Raw genomic sequence first — 25,820 nt, 5'->3', positions numbered from 1 at the left:
CGGGGAATCAGACGCAGGGAATCAGAGGTGGTCAATCAGAGATGGGGATTCAGAGGCGGGGAATCAGAGGCAGGGAATCAGACGCGGGGAATCAGAGGCGGGGAATCATAGCTGGCGAATCAGAGGCGGGGAATCAGAGTTGGGGAATCAGAAGCGGAGAATCAGATATGGGGAATCAGAGGCGGGGAATCAGAGTCGGGGAAACAGAGGCGGGGAATCAGATATGGGGAATCAGAGGTGGGGAATCAGAGGTGATGAATCAGAGATGGGGAATCAGAGGCGGGGAATCAGAGGCAGGGAATCAGACGCGGGGAATCAGAGGTGGGGAATCAGAGCTGGGGATCAGAGGCGGGGAATCAGAGGCAGGGAATCAGACGCGGGGAATCAGAGGTGGGGAATCAGAGCTGGGGAATCAGAGGCGGGGAATCAGAGGCAAGGAATCAGACGTGGGGTATCAGAGGCAGGGAATCAGATATGGGGAATTAGAGGTGGTGAATCAGAGGTGGTGATTCAGAGATGGGGAATCAGAGGCGGGGAATCAGAGGCAGGGAATCAGATGCGGGGAATCAGAGGTGGGGAATCAGAGCTGGGGAATCAGAGGCGGGGAATCAGAGGCAAGGAATCAGACGCGGGGTATCAGAGGCGGGGAATCAGAGCTGGGGAATCAGAGGTGGGGAATCAGATATTTGGAAACAGAGTCGGAGAATCAGAGGCTGGGAAACAGAGGCGGAGAATATGATATAGGGAATCAGAGGTGGGGAATCATAGATTGGGAATCAGAGGTAAGGAATCAGACACGGGGAATCAGAGGCGGGGAATCAGAGGCAGGGAATCGGATGTGCGGAATCAGAGATGGGGAATCAGAGGTGAGGAATCAGAATCCGGGAATCAGATATGGGGAAACAGAGGCGGGGAATCAGACGCAGGGAATCAGAGGTGGTGAATCAGAGATGGGGATTCAGAGGCGGGGAATCAGAGGCAGGGAATCAGACGCGGGGAATCAGAGGCGGGGAATCATAGCTGGCGAATCAGAGGCGGGGAATCAGAGTTGGGGAATCAGAAGCGGAGAATCAGATATGGGGAATCAGAGGCGGGGAATCAGAGTCGGGGAAACAGAGGCGGGGAATCAGATATGGGGAATCAGAGGTGGGGAATCAGAGGTGATGAATCAGAGATGGGGAATCAGAGGCGGGGAATCAGAGGCAGGGAATCAGACGTGGGGAATCAGAGGTGGGGAATCAGAGCTGGGGATCAGAGGCGGGGAATCAGAGGCAGGGAATCAGATGCGGGGTATCAAAGGCTGGGAATCAGAGCTGGGGAATCAGAGGCGGGGAATCAGAGTTGGGGAATCAGAGCTGGGGAATCAGAGGCGGGGAATCAGAGTTGGGGAATCAGAGGCGGGGAATCAGATATGGGGAAACAGAGTCAGAGAATCAGAGGCTGGGATACAGAGGCGGAGAATCAGATATAGGGAATCAGAGGTGGGGAATCAAGGGTTGTGAATCAGAGGTAGGGAATCAGACGTGGGGAATCAGAGGCGGGGAATCAGAGGCAGGGAATCGGATGTGCGGAATCCGAGCTGGGGAATCAGAGGTGGGGAATCAGAGTCCGGGAATGAGATATGGGGAAACAGAGGCGGGGAATGAGATATGGAGAATCAGAGGTGGTGAATCAGAGGTGGTGATTCAGAGATGGGGAATCAGAGGCGGGGAATCAGAGGCAGGGAATCAGACGCGGGGAATCAGAGGTGGGGAATCAGAGCTGGGGAATCAGAGGCGGGGAATCAGAGGCAGGGAATCAGACGCGGGGTATCAGAGGCGGGGAATCAGAGCTGGGGAATCAGAGGCGGGGAATCAGAGTTGGGGAATCAGAGGTGGGGAATCAGATATGGGGAAACAGAGTCAGAGAATCAGAGGCTGGGAAACAGAGGCGGAGAATCAGATATAGGGAATCAGAGGTGGGGAATCATAGATTGGGAATCAGAGGTAAGGAATCAGATGCGGGGAATCAGAGGCGGGGAATCAGAGGCAGGGAATCGGATGTGCGGAATCAGAGATGGGGAATCAGAGGTGGGGAATCAGAATCCGCGAATCAGATATGGGGAAACAGAGGCGGGGAATCAGAGGCGGGGATACAGAGGCGGGGCATCAGATATGGGGAATCAGAGGTGGGGAATCAGAGGTTGGGAATCAGAGGCGGGGAATCAAAGGTGGGGATCAGAGGCAGGGAATCAGAGGCAGGGAATCAGATGTGGGGAATCAGAGATGGGGAATCAGAGGCAGGGAATCAGAATCAGAAGCGGGGAATCAGAGGCCGGGAATCAGAGGCCGGGAATCAGAGGCCGGGAATCAGAGGCCGGGAATCAGAGGCCGGGAATCAGAGGTGGGGACTCAGAGTCCGGGAATCAGAGGCGGGGAATCTGAGGCGGGGAAACAGAGGCGGGGAATCAGATATGTGGAATCAGAGGTGGGGAATCAGAGGTGGTGAATCAGAGATAGTGAATCAGAGGCGGGGAATCAGAGGCGGGGAATCAGACGCGGGGAATCAGAGGCGGGGAATCAGAGCTGGGGAATCAGAGGCGGGGAATCAGAGTTGGGGAATCAGAGGCGGGGAATCAGATATGGGGAATCAGAGGCGGGGAATCAGAGGCAGGGAATCAGAGATTAGGAATCAGAGGCAGGGCATCAGAGGCAGGGAATCAGACGCGGTGTATCAGAGTTGGGGAATTAGAGCTGGGGAATCAGGGGCAGGGAATCAGAGTTGGGGAATCAGAGGCAGGGAATCAGATATGGGGAAACAGAGGGGGGAATCAGAGGCTGGGAAACAGAGGCGGAGAATCAGATATAGGGAATCAGAGGTGGGGAATCATAGGTTGGGAATCAGAGGTAGGGAATCAGACGCAGGGAATCAGAGGCAGGGAATCAGAGGCAGGGAATCGGATGTGCGGAATCAGAGATTAGGAATCAGAGGCAGGGCATCAGAGGCAGGGAATCAGACGCGGTGTTTCAGAGTTGGGGAATTAGAGCTGGGGAATCAGGGGCAGGGAATCAGAGTTGGGGAATCAGAGGCAGGGAATCAGATATGGGGAAACAGAGGGGGGAATCAGAGGCTGGGAAACAGAGGCGGAGAATCAGATATAGGGAATCAGAGGTGGGGACTCATAGGTTGGGAATCAGAGGTAGGGAATCAGACGCAGGGAATCAGAGGCAGGGAATCAGAGGCAGGGAATCGGATGTGCGGAATCAGAGATGGGTAATCTGAACTGGGGAATCAGAGTCCGGGAATCAGATATGGGGAAACAGAGGCGGGGAATCACAGGCGGGGAAACAGAGGTGGGTACTCAGATATGGGGAATCAGAGGTGGGGAATCAGAGGCGGGGAATCAGAGGCGGGGAATCAGAGGCAGGGTATCAGATGCAGGGAATCAGATGTGGGGAATCAGAGATGGGGAATCAGAGGCAGGGAATCAGTATCAGAAGCGGGGAATCAGAGGCCGGGAATCAGAGGCCGGGAATCAGAGGCCTGGAATAAGAGGCCGGGAATCAGAGGTGGGGAATCAGAGGCAGGGAATCAGAAACAGAAGCGGGGAATCAGAGGCCGGGAATCAGAGGCCGGGAATCAGAGGCCTGGAATCAGAGGCCGGGAATAATAGGTGGGGAAACAGACGCGGGGAATCAGATATGGGGAATCAGAGGTGGGGAATCAGAGGTTGAGAATCAGAGGCAGGGAATAAGAGGCGGGGTATCAGAGCTGGGGAATCAGAGGCGGGGAATCAGAATTGGGGAATCAGAGATGGGGAATCAGAGATGGGGAATCAGAGGCGGGGAATCAGACGCAGGGAATGAGAGGTGGTGAATCAGAGATGGGGATTCATAGGCGGGGAATCAGAGGCAGGGAATCAGACGCGGGGAATCAGAGGCGGGGAATCATAGCTGGCGAATCAGAGGCGGGGAATCAGAGTTGGGGAATCAGAAGCGGAGAATCAGACATGGGGAATCAGAGGCGGGGAATCAGAGTCGGGGAAACAGAGGCGGGGTATCAGATATGGGGAATCAGAGGTGGGGAATCAGAGGTGATGAATCAGAGATGGGGAATCAGAGGCGGGGAATCAGAGGCAGGGAATCAGACGCGGGGAATCAGAGGTGGGGAATCAGAGCTGGGGAATCAGAGGCAGGGAATCAGAGGCAGGGAATCAGACGCGGGGTATCAGAGGCGGGGAATCAGAGCTGGGGAATCAGAGGCGGGGAATCAGAGTTGGGGAATCAGAGGCGGGGAATCAGATATGGGGAAACAGAGTCAGAGAATCAGAGGCTGGGAAACAGAGGCGGAGAATCAGATATAGGGAATCAGAGGTGGGGAATCAAGGGTTGTGAATCAGAGGTAGGGAATCAGACGTGGGGAATCAGAGGCGGGGAATCAGAGGCAGGGAATCGGATGTGCGGAATCCGAGCTGGGGAATCAGAGGTGGGGAATCAGAGTCCGGGAATGAGATATGGGGAAACAGAGGCGGGGAATCAGATATGGGGAATCAGAGGTGGTGAATCAGAGGTGGTGATTCAGAGATGGGGAATCAGAGGCGGGGAATCAGAGGCAGGGAATCAGACGCGGGGAATCAGAGGTGGGGAATCAGAGCTGGGGAATCATAGGCGGGGAATCAGAGGCAGGGAATCAGACGCGGGGTATCAGAGGCGGGGAATCAGAGTTGGGGAATCAGAGGTGGGGAATCAGAGTTGGGGAATCAGAGGTGGGGAATCAGATATGGGGAAACAGAGTCAGAGAATCAGAGGCTGGGAAACAGAGGCGGAGAATCAGATATAGGGAATTAGAGGTGGGGATCATAGATTGGGAATCAGAGGTAAGGAATCAGATGCGGGGAATCAGAGGCGGGGAATCAGAGGCAGGGAATCGGATGTGCGGAATCAGAGATGGGGAATCAGAGGTGGGGAATCAGAATCCGGGAATCAGATATGGGGAAACAGAGGCGGGGAATCAGAGGCGGGGATACAGAGGCGGGGCATCAGATATGGGGAATCAGAGGTGGGGAATCAGAGGTTGGGAATCAGAGGCGGGGAATCAAAGGTGGGGATCAGAGGCAGGGAATCAGAGGCAGGGAATCAGATGTGGGGAATCAGAGATGGGGAATCAGAGGCAGGGAATCAGAATCAGAAGCGGGGAATCAGAGGCCGGGAATCAGAGGCCGGGAATCAGAGGCCGGGAATCAGAGGCCGGGAATCTGAGGCGGGGAAACAGAGGCGGGGAATCAGATATGTGGAATCAGAGGTGGGGAATCAGAGGTGGTGAATCAGAGATAGTGAATCAGAGGCGGGGAATCAAAGGCGGGGAATCAGACTCGGGGAATCAGAGGCGGGGAATCAGAGCTGGGGAATCAGAGGCGGGGAATCAGAGTTGGGGAATCAGAGGCGGGGAATCAGATATGGGGAATCAGAGGCGGGGAATCAGAGGCGGGGAATCAGAGGCAGGGAATCAGAGATTAGGAATCAGGGGCAGGGCATCAGAGGCAGGGAATCAGACGCGGTGTATCAGAGTTGGGGAATTAGAGCTGGGGAATCAGGGGCAGGGAATCAGAGTTGGGGAATCAGAGGCCGGGAATCAGAGGCCGGGAATCAGAGGCCTGGAATCAGAGGCCGGGAATCAGAGGTGGGGAAACAGACGCGGGGAATCAGATATGGGGAATCAGAGGCGGAGAATCAGAGTCGGGAAACAGAGGCGGGGTATCAGATATGGGGAATCAGAGGTGGGGAATCAGAGGTGATGAATCAGAGATGGGGAATCAGAGGCGGGGAATCAGAGGCAGGGAATCAGACGCGGGGAATCAGAGGTGGGGAATCAGAGCTGGGGAATCAGAGGCAGGGAATCAGAGGCAGGGAATCAGACGCGGGGTATCAGAGGCTGGGAATCAGAGCTGGGGAATCAGAGGCGGGGAATCAGATATGGGGAATCAGAGGTGGTGAATCAGAGGTGGTGATTCAGAGATGGGGAATCAGAGGCGGGGAATCAGAGGCAGGGAATCAGATGCGGGGAATCAGAGGTGGGGAATCAGAGCTGGGGAATCAGAGGCGGGGAATCAGAGGCAGGGAATCAGACGCGGGGTATCAGAGGCGGGGAATCAGAGCTGGGGAATCAGAGGTGGGGAATCAGATATGGGGAAACAGAGTCGGAGAATCAGAGGCTGGGAAACAGAGGCGGAGAATATGATATAGGGAATCAGAGGTGGGGAATCATAGATTGGGAATCAGAGGTAAGGAATCAGACACGGGGAATCAGAGGCGGGGAGTCAGAGGCAGGAAATCGGATGTGCGGAATCAGAGATGGGGAATCAGATGTGGGGAATCAGAATCCGGGAATCAGATATGGGGAAACAGAGGCGGGGAATCAGAGGCGGGGAATCAGAGGCGGGGCATCAGAGATGGGGAATCAGAGGCGGGGAATCAGACGCAGGGAATCAGAGGTGGTGAATCAGAGATGGGGATTACGAGGCGGGGAATCAGAGGCAGGGAATCAGACGCGGGGAATCAGAGGCGGGGAATCATAGCTGGCGAATCAGAGGCGGGGAATCAGAGTTGGGGAATCAGAAGCGGAGAATCAGATATGGGGAATCAGAGATGGGGAATCAGAGGCGGGGAATCAGAGGCAGGGAATCAGACGTGGGGAATCAGAGGTGGGGAATCAGAGCTGGGGATCAGAGGCGGGGAATCAGAGGCAGGGAATCAGATGCGGGGTATCAGAGGCGGGGAATCAGAGCTGGGGAATCAGAGGCGGGGAATCAGAGTTGGGGAATCAGAGGTGGGGAATCAGATATTGGGAAACAGAGTCAGAGAATCAGAGGCTGGGAAACAGAGGCGGAGAATCAGATATAGGGAATCAGAGGTGGGGAATCATAGATTGGGAATCAGAGGTAAGGAATCAGACGCGGGGAATCAGAGGCAGGGAATCGGATGTGCGGAATCAGAGATGGGGAATCAGAGGTGGGGAATCAGAATCCGGGAATCAGATATGGGGAAACAGAGGCGGGGAATCAGAGGCGGGGAAACAGAGTCGGGGCATCAGATATGGGGAATCAGAGGTGGGGAATCAGAGGTTGGGAATCAGAGGCGGGGAATCAAAGGTGGGGATCAGAGGCAGGGAATCAGAGGCATGGAATGAGATGTGGGGAATCAGAGATGGGAATCAGAGGCAGGGAATCAGAATCAGAAGCGGGGAATCAGAGGCCGGGAATCAGAGGCCGGGAATCAGAGGCCGGGGTTCAGAGGCCGGGAATCAGAGGCCGGGAATCAGAGGTGGGGACTCAGAGTCCGGGAATCAGAGGCGGGGAATCTGAGGCGGGGAAACAGAGGCGGGGAATCAGATATGGGGAATCAGAGGTGGGGAATCAGAGGTGGTGAATCAGAGATGGTGAATCAGAGGCGGGGAATCAGAGGCGGGGAATCAGACGCGGGGAATCAGAGGCGGGGAATCAGAGCTGGGTAATCAGAGGCGGGGAATCAGAGTTGGCGAATCAGAGGCGGGGAATCAGAGGCGGGGAATCAGAGGCAGGGAATCAGAGATTAGGAATCAGAGGCAGGGCATCAGAGGCAGGGAATCAGACGCGGTGTATCAGAGGTGGGGAATTAGAGCTGGGGAATCAGGGGCAGGGAATCAGAGTTGGGGAATCAGAGGCGGGGAATCAGATATGGGGAAACAGAGGCGGGGAATCAGAGGCTGGGAATCGGATGTCCAGAATCAGAGATGGGTAATCTGAGCTGGGGAATCAGAGTCCGGGAATCAGATATGGGGAAACAGAGGCACGGAATCAGAGGCGGGGAAACAGAGGTGGGTAATCAGATATGGGGAATCAGAGGTGGGGAATCAGAGGCGGGGAATAAGAGGCGGGGAATCATAGCTGGCGAATCAGAGGCGGGGAATCAGAGTTGGGGAATCAGAAGCGGAGAATCAGACATGGGGAATCAGAGGCGGGGAATCAGAGTCGGGGAAACAGAGGCGGGGTATCAGATATGGGGAATCAGAGGTGGGGAATCAGAGGTGATGAATCAGAGATGGGGAATCAGAGGCGGGGAATCAGAGGCAGGGAATCAGACGCGGGGAATCAGAGGTGGGGAATCAGAGCTGGGGAATCAGAGGCAGGGAATCAGAGGCAGGGAATCAGACGCGGGGTATCAGAGGCGGGGAATCAGAGCTGGGGAATCAGAGGCGGGGAATCAGAGTTGGGGAATCAGAGGCGGGGAATCAGATATGGGGAAACAGAGTCAGAGAATCAGAGGCTGGGAAACAGAGGCGGAGAATCAGATATAGGGAATCAGAGGTGGGGAATCAAGGGTTGTGAATCAGAGGTAGGGAATCAGACGTGGGGAATCAGAGGCGGGGAATCAGAGGCAGGGAATCGGATGTGCGGAATCCGAGCTGGGGAATCAGAGGTGGGGAATCAGAGTCCGGGAATGAGATATGGGGAAACAGAGGCGGGGAATCAGATATGGGGAATCAGAGGTGGTGAATCAGAGGTGGTGATTCAGAGATGGGGAATCAGAGGCGGGGAATCAGAGGCAGGGAATCAGACGCGGGGAATCAGAGGTGGGGAATCAGAGCTGGGGAATCATAGGCGGGGAATCAGAGGCAGGGAATCAGACGCGGGGTATCAGAGGCGGGGAATCAGAGTTGGGGAATCAGAGGTGGGGAATCAGAGTTGGGGAATCAGAGGTGGGGAATCAGATATGGGGAAACAGAGTCAGAGAATCAGAGGCTGGGAAACAGAGGCGGAGAATCAGATATAGGGAATTAGAGGTGGGGATCATAGATTGGGAATCAGAGGTAAGGAATCAGATGCGGGGAATCAGAGGCGGGGAATCAGAGGCAGGGAATCGGATGTGCGGAATCAGAGATGGGGAATCAGAGGTGGGGAATCAGAATCCGGGAATCAGATATGGGGAAACAGAGGCGGGGAATCAGAGGCGGGGATACAGAGGCGGGGCATCAGATATGGGGAATCAGAGGTGGGGAATCAGAGGTTGGGAATCAGAGGCGGGGAATCAAAGGTGGGGATCAGAGGCAGGGAATCAGAGGCAGGGAATCAGATGTGGGGAATCAGAGATGGGGAATCAGAGGCAGGGAATCAGAATCAGAAGCGGGGAATCAGAGGCCGGGAATCAGAGGCCGGGAATCAGAGGCCGGGAATCAGAGGCCGGGAATCTGAGGCGGGGAAACAGAGGCGGGGAATCAGATATGTGGAATCAGAGGTGGGGAATCAGAGGTGGTGAATCAGAGATAGTGAATCAGAGGCGGGGAATCAAAGGCGGGGAATCAGACTCGGGGAATCAGAGGCGGGGAATCAGAGCTGGGGAATCAGAGGCGGGGAATCAGAGTTGGGGAATCAGAGGCGGGGAATCAGATATGGGGAATCAGAGGCGGGGAATCAGAGGCGGGGAATCAGAGGCAGGGAATCAGAGATTAGGAATCAGGGGAAGGGCATCAGAGGCAGGGAATCAGACGCGGTGTATCAGAGTTGGGGAATTAGAGCTGGGGAATCAGGGGCAGGGAATCAGAGTTGGGGAATCAGAGGCCGGGAATCAGAGGCCGGGAATCAGAGGCCTGGAATCAGAGGCCTGGAATCAGAGGTGGGGAAACAGACGCGGGGAATCAGATATGGGGAATCAGAGTCGGAGAATCAGAGTCGGGAAACAGAGGCGGGGTATCAGATATGGGGAATCAGAGGTGGGGAATCAGAGGTGATGAATCAGAGATGGGGAATCAGAGGCGGGGAATCAGAGGCAGGGAATCAGACGCGGGGAATCAGAGGTGGGGAATCAGAGCTGGGGAATCAGAGGCAGGGAATCAGAGGCAGGGAATCAGACGCGGGGTATCAGAGGCTGGGAATCAGAGCTGGGGAATCAGAGGCGGGGAATCAGATATGGGGAATCAGAGGTGGTGAATCAGAGGTGGTGATTCAGAGATGGGGAATCAGAGGCGGGGAATCAGAGGCAGGGAATCAGATGCGGGGAATCAGAGGTGGGGAATCAGAGCTGGGGAATCAGAGGCGGGGAATCAGAGGCAGGGAATCAGACGCGGGGTATCAGAGGCGGGGAATCAGAGCTGGGGAATCAGAGGTGGGGAATCAGATATGGGGAAACAGAGTCGGAGAATCAGAGGCTGGGAAACAGAGGCGGAGAATATGATATAGGGAATCAGAGGTGGGGAATCATAGATTGGGAATCAGAGGTAAGGAATCAGACACGGGGAATCAGAGGCGGGGAGTCAGAGGCAGGAAATCGGATGTGCGGAATCAGAGATGGGGAATCAGATGTGGGGAATCAGAATCCGGGAATCAGATATGGGGAAACAGAGGCGGGGAATCAGAGGCGGGGAATCAGAGGCGGGGCATCAGAGATGGGGAATCAGAGGCGGGGAATCAGACGCAGGGAATCAGAGGTGGTGAATCAGAGATGGGGATTACGAGGCGGGGAATCAGAGGCAGGGAATCAGACGCGGGGAATCAGAGGCGGGGAATCATAGCTGGCGAATCAGAGGCGGGGAATCAGAGTTGGGGAATCAGAAGCGGAGAATCAGATATGGGGAATCAGAGATGGGGAATCAGAGGCGGGGAATCAGAGGCAGGGAATCAGACGTGGGGAATCAGAGGTGGGGAATCAGAGCTGGGGATCAGAGGCGGGGAATCAGAGGCAGGGAATCAGATGCGGGGTATCAGAGGCGGGGAATCAGAGCTGGGGAATCAGAGGCGGGGAATCAGAGTTGGGGAATCAGAGGTGGGGAATCAGATATTGGGAAACAGAGTCAGAGAATCAGAGGCTGGGAAACAGAGGCGGAGAATCAGATATAGGGAATCAGAGGTGGGGAATCATAGATTGGGAATCAGAGGTAAGGAATCAGACGCGGGGAATCAGAGGCAGGGAATCGGATGTGCGGAATCAGAGATGGGGAATCAGAGGTGGGGAATCAGAATCCGGGAATCAGATATGGGGAAACAGAGGCGGGGAATCAGAGGCGGGGAAACAGAGTCGGGGCATCAGATATGGGGAATCAGAGGTGGGGAATCAGAGGTTGGGAATCAGAGGCGGGGAATCAAAGGTGGGGATCAGAGGCAGGGAATCAGAGGCATGGAATGAGATGTGGGGAATCAGAGATGGGAATCAGAGGCAGGGAATCAGAATCAGAAGCGGGGAATCAGAGGCCGGGAATCAGAGGCCGGGAATCAGAGGCCGGGGTTCAGAGGCCGGGAATCAGAGGCCGGGAATCAGAGGTGGGGACTCAGAGTCCGGGAATCAGAGGCGGGGAATCTGAGGCGGGGAAACAGAGGCGGGGAATCAGATATGGGGAATCAGAGGTGGGGAATCAGAGGTGGTGAATCAGAGATGGTGAATCAGAGGCGGGGAATCAGAGGCGGGGAATCAGACGCGGGGAATCAGAGGCGGGGAATCAGAGCTGGGTAATCAGAGGCGGGGAATCAGAGTTGGCGAATCAGAGGCGGGGAATCAGAGGCGGGGAATCAGAGGCAGGGAATCAGAGATTAGGAATCAGAGGCAGGGCATCAGAGGCAGGGAATCAGACGCGGTGTATCAGAGGTGGGGAATTAGAGCTGGGGAATCAGGGGCAGGGAATCAGAGTTGGGGAATCAGAGGCGGGGAATCAGATATGGGGAAACAGAGGCGGGGAATCAGAGGCTGGGAATCGGATGTCCAGAATCAGAGATGGGTAATCTGAGCTGGGGAATCAGAGTCCGGGAATCAGATATGGGGAAACAGAGGCACGGAATCAGAGGCGGGGAAACAGAGGTGGGTAATCAGATATGGGGAATCAGAGGTGGGGAATCAGAGGCGGGGAATAAGAGGCGGGGAATCAGAGGCAGGGTATCAGAGGCAGGGAATCAGATGTGGGGAATCAGAGATGGGGAATCAGAGGCAGGGAATCAGAATCAGAAGCGGGGAATCAGAGGCCGGGAATCAGAGGCCGGGAATCAGAGGCCTGGAATCAGACGCCGGGAATCAGAGGTGGGGAAATAGACGCGGGGAATCAGATATGGGGAATCAGAGGTGGGGAATCACAGGTTGAGAATCAGAGGCAGGGATTCAGAGGCGGGGAATCAGAGGCAGGGAATCAGACGCGGGGAATCAGAGGCGGGGAATCATAGCTGGCGAATCAGAGGCGGGGAATCAGAGTTGGGGAATCAGAAGCGGAGAATCAGATATGGGGAATCAGAGGCGGGGAATCAGAGTCGGGGAAACAGAGGCGGGGAATCAGATATGGGGAATCAGAGGTGGGGAATCAGAGGTGATGAATCAGAGATGGGGAATCAGAGGCGGGGAATCAGAGGCAGGGAATCAGACGCGGGGAATCAGAGGTGGGGAATCAGAGCTGGGGATCAGAGGCGGGGAATCAGAGGCAGGGAATCAGACGCGGGGAATCAGAGGTGGGGAATCAGAGCTGGGGAATCAGAGGCGGGGAATCAGAGGCAAGGAATCAGACGTGGGGTATCAGAGGCAGGGAATCAGATATGGGGAATTAGAGGTGGTGAATCAGAGGTGGTGATTCAGAGATGGGGAATCAGAGGCGGGGAATCAGAGGCAGGGAATCAGATGCGGGGAATCAGAGGTGGGGAATCAGAGCTGGGGAATCAGAGGCGGGGAATCAGAGGCAAGGAATCAGACGCGGGGTATCAGAGGCGGGGAATCAGAGCTGGGGAATCAGAGGTGGGGAATCAGATATTTGGAAACAGAGTCGGAGAATCAGAGGCTGGGAAACAGAGGCGGAGAATATGATATAGGGAATCAGAGGTGGGGAATCATAGATTGGGAATCAGAGGTAAGGAATCAGACACGGGGAATCAGAGGCGGGGAATCAGAGGCAGGGAATCGGATGTGCGGAATCAGAGATGGGGAATCAGAGGTGAGGAATCAGAATCCGGGAATCAGATATGGGGAAACAGAGGCGGGGAATCAGACGCAGGGAATCAGAGGTGGTGAATCAGAGATGGGGATTCAGAGGCGGGGAATCAGAGGCAGGGAATCAGACGCGGGGAATCAGAGGCGGGGAATCATAGCTGGCGAATCAGAGGCGGGGAATCAGAGTTGGGGAATCAGAAGCGGAGAATCAGATATGGGGAATCAGAGGCGGGGAATCAGAGTCGGGGAAACAGAGGCGGGGAATCAGATATGGGGAATCAGAGGTGGGGAATCAGAGGTGATGAATCAGAGATGGGGAATCAGAGGCGGGGAATCAGAGGCAGGGAATCAGACGTGGGGAATCAGAGGTGGGGAATCAGAGCTGGGGATCAGAGGCGGGGAATCAGAGGCAGGGAATCAGATGCGGGGTATCAGAGGCGGGGAATCAGAGCTGGGGAATCAGAGGCGGGGAATCAGAGTTGGGGAATCAGAGGTGGGGAATCAGATATGGGGAAACAGAGTCAGAGAATCAGAGGCTGGGAAACAGAGGCGGAGAATCAGATATAGGGAATCAGAGGTGGGGAATCGAGGGTTGTGAATCAGAGGTAGGGAATCAGACGCGGGGAATCAGAGGCGGGGTATCAGAGGCAGGGAATCGGATGTGCGGAATCAGAGCTGGGGAATCAGAGGTGGGGAATCAGAGTCCGGGAATGAGATATGGGGAAACAGAGGCGGGGAATCAGATATGGGGAATCAGAGGTGGTGAATCAGAGGTGGTGATTCATAGATGGGGAATCAGAGGCGGGGAATCAGAGGCAGGGAATCAGATGCGGGGAATCAGAGGTGTGGAATCAGAGCTGGGGAATCAGAGGCGGGGAATCAGAGGCAGGGAATCAGACGCGGGGTATCAGAGGCGGGGAATCAGAGCTGGGGAATCAGAGGTGGGGAATCAGATATGGGGAAACAGAGTCGGAGAATCAGAGGCTGGGAAACAGAGGCGGAGAATATGATATAGGGAATCAGAGGTGGGAATCATAGATTGGGAATCAGAGGTAAGGAATCAGACACGGGGAATCAGAGGCGGGGAATCAGAGGCAGGGAATCGGATGTGCGGAATCAGAGATGGGGAATCAGAGGTGAGGAATCAGAATCCGGGAATCAGATATGGGGAAACAGAGGCGGGGAATCAGAGGCGGGGAATCAGAGGCGGGGCATCAGAGATGGGGAATCAGAGGCGGGGAATCAGAGCTGGGGAATCAGAGGCGGGGAATCAGAGCTGGGGAATCAGAGGTGGGGAATCAGATATTTGGAAACAGAGTCGGAGAATCAGAGGCTGGGAAACAGAGGCGGAGAATATGATATAGGGAATCAGAGGTGGGGAATCATAGATTGGGAATCAGAGGTAAGGAATCAGACACGGGGAATCAGAGGCGGGGAATCAGAGGCAGGGAATCGGATGTGCGGAATCAGAGATGGGGAATCAGAGGTGAGGAATCAGAATCCGGGAATCAGATATGGGGAAACAGAGGCGGGGAATCAGACGCAGGGAATCAGAGGTGGTGAATCGAGGGTTGTGAATCAGAGGTAGGGAATCAGACGCGGGGAATCAGAGGCGGGGTATCAGAGGCAGGGAATCGGATGTGCGGAATCAGAGCTGGGGAATCAGAGGTGGGGAATCAGAGTCCGGGAATGAGATATGGGGAAACAGAGGCGGGGAATCAGATATGGGGAATCAGAGGTGGTGAATCAGAGGTGGTGATTCATAGATGGGGAATCAGAGGCGGGGAATCAGAGGCAGGGAATCAGATGTGGGGAATCAGAGATGGGGAATCAGAGGCAGGGAATCAGAATCAGAAGCGGGGAATCAGAGGCCGGGAATCAGAGGCCGGGAATCAGATATGGGGAATCAGAGGTGGTGAATCAGAGGTGGTGATTCATAGATGGGGAATCAGAGGCGGGGAATCAGAGGCAGGGAATCAGATGCGGGGAATCAGAGGTGGGGAATCAGAGCTCGGGAATCAGAGGCGGGGAATCAGAGGCAGGGAATCAGACGCGGGGTATCAGAGGCGGGGAATCAGAGCTGGGGAATCAGAGGTGGGGAATCAGATATGGGGAAACAGAGTCGGAGAATCAGAGGCTGGGAAACAGAGGCGGAGAATATGATATAGGGAATCAGAGGTGGGGAATCATCGATTGGGAATCAGAGGTAAGGAATCAGACACGGGGAATCAGAGGCGGGGAATCAGAGGCAGGGAATCGGATGTGCGGAATCAGAGATGGGGAATCAGAGGTGAGGAATCAGAATCCGGGAATCAGATATGGGGAAACAGAGGCGGGGAATCAGAGGCGGGGTATCAGAGGCGGGGCATCAGAGATGGGGAATCAGAGGCGGGGAATCAGAGCTGGGGAATCAGAGGCGGGGAATCAGAGCTGGGGAATCAGAGGTGGGGAATCAGATATTTGGAAACAGAGTCGGAGAATCAGAGGCTGGGAAACAGAGGCGGAGAATATGATATAGGGAATCAGAGGTGGGGAATCTTAGATTGGGAATCAGAGGTAAGGAATCAGACACGGGGAATCAGAGGCGGGGAATCAGAGGCAGGGAATCGGATGTGCGGAATCAGAGATGGGGAATCAGAGGTGAGGAATCAGAATCCGGGAATCAGATATGGGGAAACAGAGGCGGGGAATCAGACGCAGGGAATCAGAGGTGGTGAATCAGAGATGGGGATTCAGAGGCGGGGAATCAGAGGCAGGGAATCAGACGCGGGGAATCAGAGGCGGGGAATCATAGCTGGCGAATCAGAGGCGGGGAATCAGAGTTGGGGAATCAGAAGCGGAGAATCAGATATGGGGAATCAGAGGCGGGGAATCAGAGTCGGGGAAACAGAGGCGGGGAATCAGATATGGGGAATCAGAGGTGGGGAATCAGAGGTGATGAATCAGAGATGGGGAATCAGAGGCGGGGAATCAGAGGCAGGGAATCAGACGTGGGGAATCAGAGGTGGGGAATCAGAGCTGGGGATCAGAGGCGGGGAATCAGAGGCAGGGAATCAGATGCGGGGTATCAGAGGCGGGGAATCAGAGCTGGGGAATCAGAGGCGGGGAATCAGAGTTGGGGAATCAGAGGTGGGGAATCAGATATGGGGAAACAGAGTCAGAGAATCAGAGGCTGGGAAACAGAGGCGGAGAATCAGATATAGGGAATCAGAGGTGGGGAATCGAGGGTTGTGAATCAGAGGTAGGGAATCAGACGCGGGGAATCAGAGGCGGGGTATCAGAGGCAGGGAATCGGATGTGCGGAATCAGAGCTGGGGAATCAGAGGTGGGGAATCAGAGTCCGGGAATGAGATATGGGGAAACAGAGGCGGGGAATCAGATATGGGGAATCAGAGGTGGTGAATCAGAGGTGGTGATTCATAGATGGGGAATCAGAGGCGGGGAATCAGAGGCAGGGAATCAGATGCGGGGAATCAGAGGTGGGGAATCAGAGCTGGGGAATCAGAGGTGGGGAATCAGAGGCAGGGAATCAGACGCGGGGTATCAGAGGCGGGGAATCAGAGCTGGGGAATCAGAGGTGGGGAATCAGATATGGGGAAACAGAGTCGGAGAATCAGAGGCTGGGAAACAGAGGCGGAGAATATGATATAGGGAATCAGAGGTGGGGAATCATAGATTGGGAATCAGAGGTAAGGAATCAGACACGGGGAATCAGAGGCGGGGAATCAGAGGCAGGGAATCGGATGTGCGGAATCAGAGATGGGGAATCAGAGGTGAGGAATCAGAATCCGGGAATCAGATATGGGGAAACAGAGGCGGGGAATCAGAGGCGGGGAATCAGAGGCGGGGCATCAGAGATGGGGAATCAGAGGCGGGGAATCAGACGCAGGGAATCAGAGGTGGTGAATCAGAGATGGGGATTCAGAGGCGGGGAATCAGAGGCAGGGAATCAGACGCGGGGAATCAGAGGCGGGGAATCATAGCTGGCGAATCAGAGGCGGGGAATCAGAGTTGGGGAATCAGAAGCGGAGAATCAGATATGGGGAATCAGAGGCGGGGAATCAGAGTCGGGGAAACAGAGGCGGGGAATCAGATATGGGGAATCAGAGGTGGGGAATCAGAGGTGATGAATCAGAGATGTGGAATCAGAGGCGGGGAATCAGAGGCAGGGAATCAGACGTGGGGAATCAGAGGTGGGGAATCAGAGCTGGAGATCAGAGGCGGAAAATCAGAGGCGGGGAATCAGAGCTGGGGAATCAGAGGCGGGGAATCAGAGTTGGGGAATCAGAGGTGGGGAATCAGATATGGGGAAACAGAGTCAGAGAATAGAGGCTGGGAAACAGAGGCGGAGAATCAGATATAGGGAATCAGAGGTGGGGAATCATAGATTGGGAATCAGAGGTAAGGAATCAGACGCGGGGAATCAGAGGCGGGGAATCAGAGGTTGTGAATCAGAGGCGGGGAATCAAAGGTGGGGATCAGAGGCAGGGAATCAGAGGCATGGAATGAGATGTGGGGAATCAGAGATGGGAATCAGAGGCAGGGAATCAGAATCAGAAGCTGGGAATCAGAGGCCGGGAATCAGAGGCCGGGAATCAGAGGCCGGGGATCAGAGGCCGGGAATCAGAGGCCGGGAATCAGAGGTGGGGATCAGAGTCCGGGAATCAGAGGTGGGGAATCTGAGGCGGGGAAACAGAGTCGGGGAATCAGATATGGGAAATCAGAGGTGGGGAATCAGAGGTGGTGAATCAGAGATGGTGAATCAGAGGCGGGGAATCAGAGGCGGGGAATCAGACGCGGGGAATCAGAGGCGGGGAATCAGAGCTGGGGAATCAGAGGCGGGGAATCAGAGTTGGGGAATTAGAGGCGGGGAATCAGATATGGGGAATCAGAGGCGGGGAATCAGAGGCGGGGAATCAGAGGCAGGGAATCAGAGATTAGGAATCAGAGGCAGGGCATCAGAGGCAGGGAATCAGACGCGGTGTATCAGAGGTGGGGAATTAGAGCTGGCGAATCAGGGGCAGGGAATCAGAGTTGGGGAATCAGAGGCGGGGAATCAGATATGGGGAAACAGAGGCGGGGAATCAGAGGCTGGGAATCGGATGTGCAGAATCAGAGATGGGTAATCTGAGCTGGGGAATCAGAGTCCGGGAATCAGATATGGGGAAACAGAGGCGCGGAATCAGAGGCGGGGAAACAGAGGCGGGTAATCAGATATGGGGAATCAGAGGTGGGGAATCAGATGCGGGGAATCAGAGGTGGGGAATCAGAGGCAGGGTATCAGAGGCAGGGAATGAGATGTGGGGAATCAGAGATGGGGAATCAGAGGCAGGGAATCAGAATCAGAAGCGGGGAATCAGAGGCCGGGAATCAGAGGCCGGGAATCAGAGGCCTGGAATAAGAGGCCGGGAATCAGAGGTGGGGAAACAGACGCGGGGAATCAGATATGGGGAATCAGAGGTGGGGAATCAGAGGTTGAGAATCAGAGGCAGGGAATCAGAGGCGGGGTATCAGAGCTGGGGAATCAGAGGCGGGGAATCAGAATTGGGGAATCAGAGATGGGGAATCAGAGGCGGGGAATCAGACGCAGGGAATCAGAGGTGGTGAATCAGAGATGGGGATTCAGAGGCGGGGAATCAGAGGCAGGGAATAAGACGCGGGGAATCAGAGGCGGGGAATCAGAGGCGGGGAATCATAGCTGGCGAATCAGAGGCGGGGAATCAGAGTTGGGGAATCAGAAGCGGGGAATCAGAGTCGGGGAAACAGAGGCGGGGTATCAGATATGGGGAATCAGAAGTGGGGAATCAGAGGTGATGAATCAGAGATGGGGTATCAGAGGCGGGGAATCAGAGGCAGGGAATCAGACGCGGGGAATCAGAGGTGGGGAATCAGAGCTGGGGAATCAGAGGCAGGGAATCAAAGGCAGGGAATCAGACGCGGGGTATCAGAGGCGGGGAATCAGAGTTGGGGAATCAGAGGCGGGGAATCAGAGTTTGGGAATCAGAGGCGGGGAATCAGATATGGGGAAACAGAGTCAGAGAATCAGAGGCTGGGAAACAGAGGCGGAGAATCAGATATAGGGAATCAGAGGTGGGGAATCAAGGGTTGTGAATCAGAGGTAGGGAATCAGACGTGGGGAATCAGAGGCGGGGAATCAGAGGCAGGGAATCGGATGTGCGGAATCCGAGCTGGGGAATCAGAGGTGGGGAATCAGAGTCCGGGAATGAGATATGGGGAAACAGAGGCGGGGAATCAGATATGGGGAATCAGAGGTGGTGAATCAGAGGTGGTGATTCAGAGATGGGGAATCAGAGGCGGGGAATCAGAGGCAGGGAATCAGACGCGGGGAATCAGAGGTGGGGAATCAGAGCTGGGGAATCAGAGGCGGGGAATCAGAGGCAGGGAATCAGACGCGGGGTATCAGAGGCGGGGAATCAGAGTTGGGGAATCAGAGGCGGGGAATCAGAGTTGGGGAATCAGAGGTGGGGAATCAGATATGGGGAAACAGAGTCAGAGAATCAGAGGCTGGAAAACAGAGGCGGAGAATCAGATATAGGGAATTAGAGGTGGGGAATCATAGATTGGGAATCAGAGGTAAGGAATCAGATGCGGGAATCAGAGGCGGGGAATCAGAGGCAGGGAATCGGATGTGCGGAATCAGAGATGGGGAATCAGAGGTGGGGAATCAGAATCCGGGAATCAGATATGGGGAAACAGAGGCGGGGAATCAGAGGCGGGGAATCAGAGGCGGGGCATCAGAGATGGGGAATCAGAGGCGGGGAATCAGACGCAGCGAATTAGAGGTGGTGAATCAGAGATGGGGATTACGAGGCGGGGAATCAGAGGCAGGGAATCAGACGCGGGGAATCAGAGGCGGGGAATCATAGCTGGCGAATCAGAGGCGGGGAATCAGAGTTGGGGAATCAGAAGCGGAGAATCAGATATGGGGAATCAGAGATGGGGAATCAGAGGCGGGGAATCAGAGGCAGGGAATCAGACGTGGGGAATCAGAGGTGGGGAATCAGAGCTGGGGATCAGAGGCGGGGAATCAGAGGCAGGGAATCAGATGCGGGGTATCAGAGGCGGGGAATCAGAGCTGGGGAATCAGAGGCGGGGAATCAGAGTTGGGGAATCAGAGGTGGGGAATCAGATATTGGGAAACAGAGTCAGAGAATCAGAGGCTGGGAAACAGAGGTGGAGAATCAGATATAGGGAATCAGAGGTGGGGAATCATAGATTGGGAATCAGAGGTAAGGAATCAGACGCGGGGAATCAGAGGCGGGGAATCAGAGGCAGGGAATCGGATGTGCGGAATCAGAGATGGGGAATCAGAGGTGGGGAATCAGAATCCGGGAATCAGATATGGGGAAACAGAGGCGGGGAATAAGAGGCGGGGAAACAGAGTCGGGGCATCAGATATGGGGAATCAGAGGTGGGGAATCAGAGGTTGGGAATCAGAGGCGGGGAATCAAAGGTGGGGATCAGAGGCAGGGAATCAGAGGCATGGAATGAGATGTGGGGAATCAGAGATGGGAATCAGAGGCAGGGAATCAGAATCAGAAGCGGGGAATCAGAGGCCGGGAATCAGAGGCCGGGAATCAGAGGCCGGGGTTCAGAGGCCGGGAATCAGAGGCCGGGAATCAGAGGTGGGGACTCAGAGTCCGGGAATCAGAGGCGGGGAATCTGAGGCGGGGAAACAAAGGCGGGGAATCAGATATGGGGAATCAGAGGTGGGGAATCAGAGGGTGTGAATCAGAGATGGTGAATCAGAGGCGGGGAATAAGAGGCGGGGAATCAGACGCGGGGAATCAGAGGCGGGGAATCAGAGCTGGGGAATCAGAGGCGGGGAATCAGAGTTGGCGAATCAGAGGCGGGGAATCAGAGGCGGGGAATCAGAGGCAGGGAATCAGACATTAGGAATCAGAGGCAGGGCATCAGAGGCAGGGAATCAGACGCGGTGTATCAGAGGTGGGGAATTAGAGCTGGGGAATCAGGGGCAGGGAATCAGATATGGGGAAACAGAGGCGGGGAATCAGAGGCTGGGAATCGGATGTCCAGAATCAGAGATGGGTAATCTGAGCTGGGGAATCAGAGTCCGGGAATCAGATATGGGGAAACAGAGGCGCGGAATCAGAGGCGGGGAAACAGAGGTGGGTAATCAGATATGGGGAATCAGAGGTGGGGAATCAGAGGCGGGGAATCAGAGGCGGGGAATCAGAGGCAGGGTATCAGAGGCAGGGAATCAGATGTGGGGAATCAGAGATGGGGAATCAGAGGCAGGGAATCAGAATCAGAAGCGGGGAATCAGAGGCCGGGTATCAGAGGCCAGGAATCAGAGGCCTGGAATCAGAGGCCGGGAATCAGAGGTGGGGAAACAGACGCGGGGAATCAGATATGGGGAATCAGAGGTGGGGAATCACAGGTTGAGAATCAGAGGCAGGGAATCAGAGGCGGGGTATCAGAGCTGGGGAATCAGAGGCGGGGAATCAGAATTGGGGAATCAGAGATGGGGAATCAGAGATGGGGAATCAGAGGCGGGGAATCAGACGCAGGGAATCAGAGGTGGTGAATCATAGATGGGGATTCAGAGGCGGGGAATCAGAGGCAGGGAATCAGACGCGGGGAATCAGAGGCGGGGAATTATAGCTGGCGAATCAGAGGCGGGGAATCAGAGTTGGGGAATCAGAAGCGGAGAATCAGATATGGGGAATCAGAGGCGGGGAATCAGAGTCGGGGAAACAGAGGCGGGGTATCAGATATGGGGAATCAGAGGTGGGGAATCAGAGGTGATGAATCAGAGATGGGGAATCAGAGGCGGGGAATCAGAGGCAGTGAATCAGACGCGGGGAATCAGAGGTGGGGAATCAGAGCTGGGGAATCAGAGGCAGGGAATCAGAGGCAGGGAATCAGACGCGGGGTATCAGAGGCGGGGAATCAGAGCTGGGGAATCAGAGGCGGGGAATCAGAGTTGGGGAATCAGAGGCGGCGAATCAGATATGGGGAATCAGAGGTGGGGAATCGAGGGTTGTGAATCAGAGGTAGGGAATCAGACGCGGGGAATCAGAGGCGGGGTATCAGAGGCAGGGAATCGGATGTGCGGAATCAGAGCTGGGGAATCAGAGGTGGGGAATCAGAGTCCGGGAATGAGATATGGGGAAACAGAGGCGGGGAATCAGATATGGGGAATCAGAGGTGGTGAATCAGAGGTGGTGATTCAGAGATGGGGAATCAGAGGCGGGGAATCAGAGGCAGGGAATCAGATGCGGGGAATCAGAGGTGGGGAATCAGAGCTGGGGAATCAGAGGCGGGGAATCAGAGGCAGGGAATCAGACGCGGGGTATCAGAGGCGGGGAATCAGAGCTGGGGAATCAGAGGTGGGGAATCAGATATTTGGAAACAGAGTCGGAGAATCAGAGGCTGGGAAACAGAGGCGGAGAATATGATATAGGGAATCAGAGGTGGGGAATCATAGATTGGGAATCAGAGGTAAGGAATCAGACACGGGGAATCAGAGGCGGGGAATCAGAGGCAGGGAATCGGATGTGCGGAATCAGAGATGGGGAATCAGAGGTGAGGAATCAGAATCCGGGAATCAGATATGGGGAAACAGAGGCGGGGAATCAGAGGCGGGGAATCAGAGGCGGGGCATCAGAGATGGGGAATCAGAGGCGGGGAATCAGACGCAGGGAATCAGAGGTGGTGAATCAGAGATGGGGATTCAGAGGCGGGGAATCAGAGGCAGGGAAACAGACGCGGGGAATCAGAGGCGGGGAATCATAGCTGGCGAATCAGAGGCGGGGTATCAGAGTTGGGGAATCAGAAGCGGAGAATCAGATATGGGGAATCAGAGGCGGGGAATCAGAGTCGGGGAAACAGATGCGGGGAATCAGATATGGGGAATCAGAGGTGGGGAATCAGAGGTGATGAATCAGAGATGGGGAATCAGAGGCGGGGAATCAGAGGCAGGGAATCGGACGTGGGGAATCAGAGGTGGGGAATCAGAGCTGGGGATCAGAGGCGGGGAATCAGAGGCAGGGAATCAGATGCGGGGTATCAGAGGCGGGGAATCAGAGCTGGGGAATCAGAGGCGGGGAATCAGAGTTGGGGAATCAGAGGTGGGGAATCAGAATCCGGGAATCAGATATGGGGAAACAGAGGCGGGGAATCAGAGGCGGGGAATCAGAGGCGGGGCATCAGAGATGGGGAATCAGAGGCGGGGAATCAGACGCAGCGAATCAGAGGTGGTGAATCAGAGATGGGGATTACGAGGCGGGGAATCAGAGGCAGGGAATCAGACGCGGGGAATCAGAGGCGGGGAATCATAGCTGGCGAATCAGAGGCGGGGAATCAGAGTTGGGGAATCAGAAGCGGAGAATCAGATATGGGGAATCAGAGATGGGGAATCAGAGGCGGGGAATCAGAGGCAGGGAATCAGACGTGGGGAATCAGAGGTGGGGAATCAGAGCTGGGGATCAGAGGCGGGGAATTAGAGGCAGGGAATCAGATGCGGGGTATCAGAGGCGGGGAATCAGAGCTGGGGAATCAGAGGCGGGGAATCAGAGTTGGGGAATCAGAGGTGGGGAATCAGATATTGGGAAACAGAGTCAGAGAATCAGAGGCTGGGAAACAGAGGCGGAGAATCAGATATAGGGAATCAGAGGTGGGGAATCATAGATTGGGAATCAGAGGTAAGGAATCAGACGCGGGGAATCAGAGGCGGGGAATCAGAGGTTGGGAATCAGAGGCGGGGAATCAAAGGTGGGGATCAGAGGCAGGGAATAAGAGGCATGGAATGAGATGTGGGGAATCAGAGATGGGAATCAGAGGCAGGGAATCAGTATCAGAAGCGGGGAATCAGAGGCCGGGAATCAGAGGCCGGGAATCAGAGGCCGGGGATCAGAGGCAGGGAATCAGACGCGGGGAATCAGAGGCGGGGAATCATAGCTGGCGAATCAGAGGCGGGGAATCAGAGTTGGGGAATCAGAAGCGGAGAATCAGATATGGGGAATCAGAGGCGGGGAATCAGAGTCGGGGAAACAGAGGCGGGGAATCAGATATGGGGAATCAGAGGTGGGGAATCAGAGGTGATGAATCAGAGATGGGGAATCAGAGGCGGGGAATCAGAGGCAGGGAATCAGACGTGGGGAATCAGAGGTGGGGAATCAGAGCTGGAGATCAGAGGCGGAGAATCAGATATAGGGAATCAGAGGTGGGGAATCATAGATTCGGAATCAGAGGTAAGGAATCAGACGCGGGGAATCAGAGGCGGGGAATCAGAGGCACGGAATCGGATGTGCGGAATCAGAGATGGGGAATCAGAGGTGGGGAATCAGAATCCGGGAATCAGATATGGGGAAACAGAGGCGGGGAATAAGAGGCGGGGAAACAGAGTCGGGGCATCAGATATGGGGAATCAGAGGTGGGGAATCAGAGGTTGGGAATCAGAGGCGGGGAATCAAAGGTGGGGATCAGAGGCAGGGAATCAGAGGCATGGAATGAGATGTGGGGAATCAGAGATGGAAATAAGAGGCAGGGAATCAGAATCAGAAGCGGGGAATCAGAGGCCGGGAATCAGAGGCCGGGGTTCAGAGGCCGGGAATCAGAGGCCGGGAATCAGAGGTGGGGACTCAGAGTCCGGGAATCAGAGGCGGGGAATCTGAGGCGGGGAAACAGAGGCGGGGAATCAGATATGGGGAATCAGAGGTGGGGAATCAGAGGTGGTGAATCAGAGATGGTGAATCAGAGGCGGGGAATCAGAGGCGGGGAATCAGACGCGGGGAATCAGAGGCGGGGAATCAGAGCTGGGGAATCAGAGGCGGGGAATCAGAGTTGGCGAATCAGAGGCGGGGAATCAGAGGCGGGGAATCAGAGGCAGGGAATCAGACATTAGGAATCAGAGGCAGGGCATCAGAGGCAGGGAATCAGACGCGGTGTATCAGAGGTGGGGAATTAGAGCTGGGGAATCAGGGGCAGGGAATCAGAGTTGGGGAATCAGAGGCGGGGAATCAGATATGGGGAAACAGAGGCGGGGAATCAGAGGCTGGGAATCGGATGTCCAGAATCAGAGATGGGTAATCTGAGCTTGGGAATCAGAGTCCGGGAATCAGATATGGGGAAACAGAGGCGCGGAATCAGAGGTGGGGAAACAGAGGTGGGTAATCAGATATGGGGAATCAGAGGTGGGGAATCAGAGGCGGGGAATCAGAGGCGGGGAATCAGAGGCAGGGAATCAGAGGCAGGGAATCAGATGTGGGGAATCAGAGATGGGGAATCAGAGGCAGGGAATCAGAATCAGAAGCGGGGAATCAGAGGCCGGGAATCAGAGGCCAGGAATCAGAGGCCTGGAATCAGAGGCCGGGAATCAGAGGTGGGGAAACAGATGCGGGGAATCAGATATGGGGAATCAGAGGTGGGGAATCACAGGTTGAGAATCAGAGGCAGGGAATCAGAGGCGGGGTATCAGAGCTGGGGAATCAGAGGCGGGGAATCAGAATTGGGGAATCAGAGATGGGGAATCAGAGATGGGGAATCAGAGGCGGGGAATCAGACGCAGGGAATCAGAGGTGGTGAATCAGAGATGGGGATTCAGAGGCGGGGAATCAGAGGCAGGGAATCAGACGCGGGGAATCAGAGGCGGGGAATCATAGCTGGCGAATCAGAGGCGGGGAATCAGAGTTGGGGAATCAGAAGCGGAGAATCAGATATGGGGAATCAGAGGCGGGGAATCAGAGTCGGGGAAACAGAGGCGGGGTATCAGATATGGGGAATCAGAGGTGGGGAATCAGAGGTGATGAATCAGAGATGGGGAATCAGAGGCGGGGAATCAGAGGCAGGGAATCAGACGCGGGGAATCAGAGGTGGGGAATCAGAGCTGGGGAATCAGAGGCAGGGAATCAGAGGCAGGGAATCAGACTC

This window comes from Narcine bancroftii, chromosome 2 (assembly GCF_036971445.1).
Source record: "Narcine bancroftii isolate sNarBan1 chromosome 2, sNarBan1.hap1, whole genome shotgun sequence".
Lineage (NCBI taxonomy): Eukaryota > Metazoa > Chordata > Chondrichthyes > Torpediniformes > Narcinidae > Narcine > Narcine bancroftii.
This window is presented reverse-complemented; position numbering follows the sequence as displayed.